Below are 6000 nucleotides of genomic sequence, written 5' to 3' on the forward strand. Positions count from 1 at the left end.
TGTCTTGGTACACAAACAAACAGAAACACGGGCTTCTCGATGGTGGCGTCAAAGACCAAAGGTTTATTACTGCAGGGACACAGAAGTCACAGAAACTACACATGGGCAGTATCTAGGAGCCTGTTCGATTTGTACAAAGAGGATTGCTCCTTATATACTAAATATTGGGCTTCAGGCAAATTCTTTACATGTTACCACAGTTCTAAACATTCGTGCCTTAAACAATAAATATTTGGCGTTGCACAGGAATCGTCAACAGTATCTGATGTCAAAACATTACGAATGAGGGGTTCCCACTAGTCCATCATAATCCCATGTCAATTCTTCATTCAAGACCCGGACCGCCTCATCGTAAATTTCGTTACCTCCCCCTCATAAAGGCCCAGAAGGAAAGGAGCAGAGCCAGGTGTGGAAGATAGAAAGACAGGATAAGAAATGTTTGTGGGTCGTAAATGGGCACGGTTACCAGCTTCGGCCGCCTAATCATGATCAGGCCAACGTACACAAGAACCAGTATAGCAGGACTGGCCTCAGGCTGGGGAGGCAGTTCTTGCCGAGTCATGCTGCCACAGCGTTGCTGGCCTAAGGTGCACGTGTCACTAGCAAGGTGAATCGCCGGTTAAAGCCTACGTGTCCTTTAATAAGAAAGAGATCATTGCGTGTCCATTGACTATGTAAGGGCAAGGAATACAAAATGGCTTCCGTGTTCTAAAATGGATGCCATGGGTAAATCACAAATGTGTTGGTAACAGGAGTGCTCTTGCTCGTAGCATAGCGAAAACATCAGGATATACTAAATGGATCATTTGCGGTTCACTGATACCAAAATTATGTATTTACGACAATGTTATGAACACGAGTAAAATCGTCACGGAACCTCAGTACCCCCCTACATTGCCATGCTCAGAGTGGCAGGCACCGAACGGTGCCTGCCACGTTGTCCATCGCAATACAAAACATGGTTGTTTAACATTGCGTACGGTGCCGCAGCCAGCAGCACCGTCCGCAATGTTAAACTGCCAGCATGCACCCACCAGTGTAGCGGGCGCATCCTAATTCGGCGGGCGGGACTGGCGCACCTATGGTGGATGGTCCCAGCTCCGCAGGGAAGTCCTAATAGGTCCCTTAATTCCAGAACTTAGTAACATAATGACATTTATATAGCATATGTCACAAAGAACCGGTATTTAAAAAAAAATTCTAACAATAAGATGAATTTAAATGTTGTGTCTTATATAATCCTAAAGGGGTCCATAGGCAATTAAAAAGTATAAAGGAATTAGTATGAAATAGAGATACTGGTAACCATCCTGAAACAGAATTCAACTACATTTTCCTCCACATATATAAAGAGAACAATCGAATTCTTTATTCCAAAATGTAGAAAGAAAATTGATATTGTCCCCATTAGAATTATTTTTTATATAACAATGACACTACATGGAATCAAGAAGCTATTGTTCGAATATTTAATTCCAAATCAGAGGAAGCACTTAAAGGAAAATCATTCAGGAATGAATCAAGGATAGAGTTACATAACAATTCATATTTATAAATATATGACTGTTGCAAATTGTTGAAATCCATCAAATCTTAAAAGGCATTATTATGGTAAATATCATTTAAATAAAAAATACCAGCTTTAAATTGAAAAAAGCCAAAAGGTTGCGTGGCGAGCTGATTTTAATGACAGATTATACCATAATGATAAATATAACATATGTGAAATAGGACACTGAAAAACTGAATCCAAATCATGTAATATCAATTTTGTAGATTTCAATGTTACTAGTTTCTTTAAAAAAGTTGTCAAATTGGATATTGTGGGCAAAGCAGGCAAAGGAAACGGTGATATGAAACTTTTTTCAATACAAAGCCAGGAAGGTAAATTATTATGTTCTATATTTTAAAACCATAAAGTAGTTTGTTTTAAAATAAAAACTTTATGATAAACAAGGAAATCTGGCAAACCTAGCCCACCATTGTTTTTAGTTAATTTTAGTTTTTTATAACTTAAACAAGGAGATTTGCTATTCCAAATAAATTTAGGGAAATATCTGTCAATATTCTGATAAACTTTAGGAGGGATTACAATATCATTATACCCCGGAATTCTAAACGTTAATGAAGATCAAAATAAGTAAACTTGATAAGTTGGTATCATACAACCAGAAAAATAATATGTTACAGGCATACAACAAAGATGGTTTTAAGTGTGTATCCCTTATTGCAACAGATACAAATACAAAGATATTGACAAGAATCGTTGCACTACACGGTCCTGATCAATATTCACACGGACAGCCGACACGTGTTTCGTCACATCCAGTGACTTCCTGAAGGCTCGCAAAAATTATTTTGATAGTAGTAATGGTAACCGACCATGTTAATTCATGAACTAGTACTGGACATGATTGTGGCAGCCAGATCCAACAATGTTTTTTGTTTATTGCCCACAGGATTTTCACTTGTTGGGCAAAGAAAGACCAGAAATCCGGTTCAAGTGTAGCCACTAATAAGCTTGCTACAAATCCAGAATTATTAGTATTCATATTTCCAGTAAGATTGGCTGATGTCCCAATACATTATCAATGGTATCGTAGTCCCCAAGAAGTGATCATACAGCCCATTTATCAATGCCAGGGAATCCGTATATCCTCCAAAAAGTGCTCGCGAAATCGCAAAAGTGTTTAAAAAGCCGGACCGGGCTGTAATATGCCCCTCACATTTAAACCCGCCGCCGTAGCCTTGGCGTCCCAATACCGTTGTCAGCATACTGACATGCACATCGTGATTAGAACTATTCTGGATTTGTAGCAAGCTTATCAGTGGCTGCACTTGAACCGGATTTCTGAACGTATATAGCTATTTGTTTATCTAAGTCTATAATTTTGGAATTAAATGATTTAATATCATGTGCCATAACAGATATTGTGTCTCCTCTGAATGCATCCCATCAGATAATAATGACGCAGAACCATAAGGATCAAATTAAAAATAGTCATGAATTGCAGACAAAAGTTTTTGCTTATTTGTCTCATAAAGAGCAATATTGGTATTCATGCGCCATCAAACTTGAACTTGCTGAGTGGAGCTGGGACATAAAATGCATGGTCTGAAATAGCACTATTCTGAATAGTAGGATTAAAAATTTAACACATTAGGTTACAGGATATTAATAAACAAGTCGAGAATAGGAATTAAGTGGGATAGAAAACAAGCATTTGCAATACAAACATATATTTAAAAAATAAAATCCTGATTAAATTCCTTCACACTTACAATGAAATTATACACATGACATTTTGCTAAAAAAAAGTGTGCTATGCAGCTCCCCATCTCTGTTTTAATATGTGGGATAAAGTACCTGCAGCTGTACATTATATGCAGACAGCAAGTCACCAAGAAGTTACATGACCGTAACGAGCCTACAAGCAGATTTTGTTTGTAAGGTCATGGAAAAAAGGCTGCATGACCTGCCTTTCACCTTGGTTGCTGGCAGCATGCGTTGTGACGTCAGAACTCAACTGTAATAACCTATTACAGAAGAGCAGCTATATAATTTATTACAGATGACGTGAGAACTCTCAAGTGGACTGTAGTGAGGAAATTATAGAGTGGCTTTTATAGGAGTGTAGGCTCCCATATATTGTAGATTGTATTGTTGCCAAACCAGGCAGTCATGGCCACCTTCATCATCAAGCTCTCCCAATTAGATAACTGAATTCAAAATTCAAGAACTAATATTTCACTACCATATAACAGCATGAGTACCACCTTACCGGCAACTGCTTTCAGAAGAGTGATTTATTACAAAGCATTCTGTTAAAACAAAGGAAGGTTGACTTTATACTTGTTTTGCTTATCTTCATACTTTACCCATGGGGAATCCAAGATAAGTTAATGCCCTAACACTGCTACCGCTTTACCACTTCTATATAATTCTAATTAAGCCACTATGAAAATACAGTTGGATTTCCTTTTACAAATGAGTCATTTTTTTTTAGCTGTATTTACTTTTAAATGTATTAATCTCACAATATGAATTAAAGGTCTTTTTCCTTAGTAGGCCAATTGCAGTTTGAGCAATCAAGTCTAGATTGTCTTCAAAACAGATCAAATATGATACCCCCAAATGTTGGTGTTAAGGAATGTGTTTCAGCAGCTTTGCCTGGTAAATCTGTCAAAATGAGACAATATTACAAGATGCTCTAGCTTCCGAGTTTCATGCTTGACTAGGTCATCCATGCCGGGGTTTGGCATGACATTCTGGAATATATTGTCCTTATTTGCTAATATAATCAACAGGGTAATAAATGTCAGAATGCACACAAAAAACACACGTAAAAAAACCTCTGGACTGGATGAGTTATTCACGCATTTGCCGAGTAACTTAAGTGTTCTGATTTTGGGGTAAACAGGCATCCTTTCCTTAAGCCATGTCTAACTGGGATGAGATTGCAAGTGATACCCTACCATTTATCAATACCTATACTCTTCTACTGTTGCCCAATTGTTTGGCATGTATCAACTGTATTATTGATAAAAGCCCTTTTAACTCTTTAGTTTGTCCCAAAGGTGCTACAGTCCACCGAATCAAAAGGAGCCCTAAAACTACCTAAAACAACACAAAGTTATTTTAGCCACTTTTCAGAGTATGAGGCAATGATCCACATTTGAATTGCCACACTGGACACCGGCTTGTTCAATAGGAAGCATAAAATGTTCAGCACACCATTCATTTAACCTCCTTAGTACAGATGTTATGAAGATGTTTAATGCTATACCCATTCATTCCTAGCCTATAAGGAGATACAAAGAGGCCACCAAACAAGTGACTTCTTTTTAGACAACAGAACGTTGCATGCTGGGACTTGGAGTTCTGCTTTTGACATATGACTAGTACAACACAACTGTAACTAGCGGCCCCAAATCCACACCGGCAAGTAGCTGTTGGTTTAAAAGCCAGGACTGGCTAAAGAAGTGTCACAAACAACGCGTGGGCACTTAACTCGGTGTATCAAATGATGCAATATCGCTGGCTATCATGTTTCCAGACAGTAGTTTAATTTAATAAATCCGTGCATTCCTGGGCGTTGTATTTATGGTTCATTTCCAAACAGCCAATTGGACCTGTAGGTCAGATCAGAAGGATTTGTGAATGAAATGCCCGTGACCCGACTGTGAAAAGAGTGTCTCTGTGACATGGAGTCATCTGCTTAACATACACTTACATGGCAACAATGTTGCGAAAATCAAAACACTTAATGTTGACAGCGATTACTTTCCAAAAAGTCTTTACCGCTGGTGACAGACTAATAACTCTGCCGCTCCTGGCTATTCCTTTCCAGCGAGCGGGCACTCACCTTCGTCCCGGGTCGGGCGTCAGGCGCGGGACGCTCAGAGCAGCTCGCGAGCCCCGTCCTCCTAAGGCTGACACATTCATTCGCCGCACTTCCGCCTCCGTCCCTCGGACGGGCGCACGCAGCTCGCTGCTTCCCCCTCCGGTGTCTTCTGGGATACCCCTCCGAAAAGCAGCTCTTCCCTTCCTGCTTTCACTTTCCTTCCCCTGTGCACTTAAGTGTACGTTTCCTCTCATGCTTCGACAAGGAGCTGTACACGCTGTACATAGTTCATCATAACACAATACAACTGGATGTTTTCGAGCCTTTACTTACTTTACTTTAGTTGTTTTTGGTATACCACTGTTAAACAACAGGTGAAGACAGTGAGTGCTTTACAACAAAGATACATTTATTAAGAAAGGAAATTCGGAACTTTTAGAAAGTGGTACAACTATCTAAAAGTATTCTATATTAAGGCAGATGATGGGCACATAGATCCAGTCGGGATCCATACAAATATTACATGTAAAAATTCTTCATATGAATTTGTAATAATACACCTGGAACTAAAGTATGCTAGAATAAGAACACAGCTATCTTTTTTTCTAGCCATGCCTTGTAGAGATTTATTTATTTATTTATTTATTAAACTTGT

The 6000-nt window shown here is 38.9% G+C and overlaps 1 protein-coding gene across 2 annotated transcripts in view; it reads right to left on the reverse strand.

Moving 5' to 3' along the window:
* LOC144755665 (receptor-interacting serine/threonine-protein kinase 3-like) overlaps positions 1-5541 on the reverse strand; it is a 267630-nt gene extending 262089 nt beyond the window's left edge. Inside the window, exon 1 of one of the 2 annotated variants that reach the window (XM_078644833.1) lies at positions 5367-5541. The gene's annotated coding sequence lies outside the window, so the exon portion shown is untranslated. The remainder of the gene's footprint in view (positions 1-5366) is intronic. The other variant, XM_078644834.1, reaches the window with a different exon arrangement.
* Between the last annotated feature and the right edge of the window lie 459 nt (positions 5542-6000).

The sequence above is a fragment of the Lissotriton helveticus genome, chromosome 5_1, assembly GCF_964261635.1.
Source record: "Lissotriton helveticus chromosome 5_1, aLisHel1.1, whole genome shotgun sequence".
In the NCBI taxonomy this organism is placed as follows: Eukaryota; Metazoa; Chordata; class Amphibia; order Caudata; family Salamandridae; genus Lissotriton; species Lissotriton helveticus.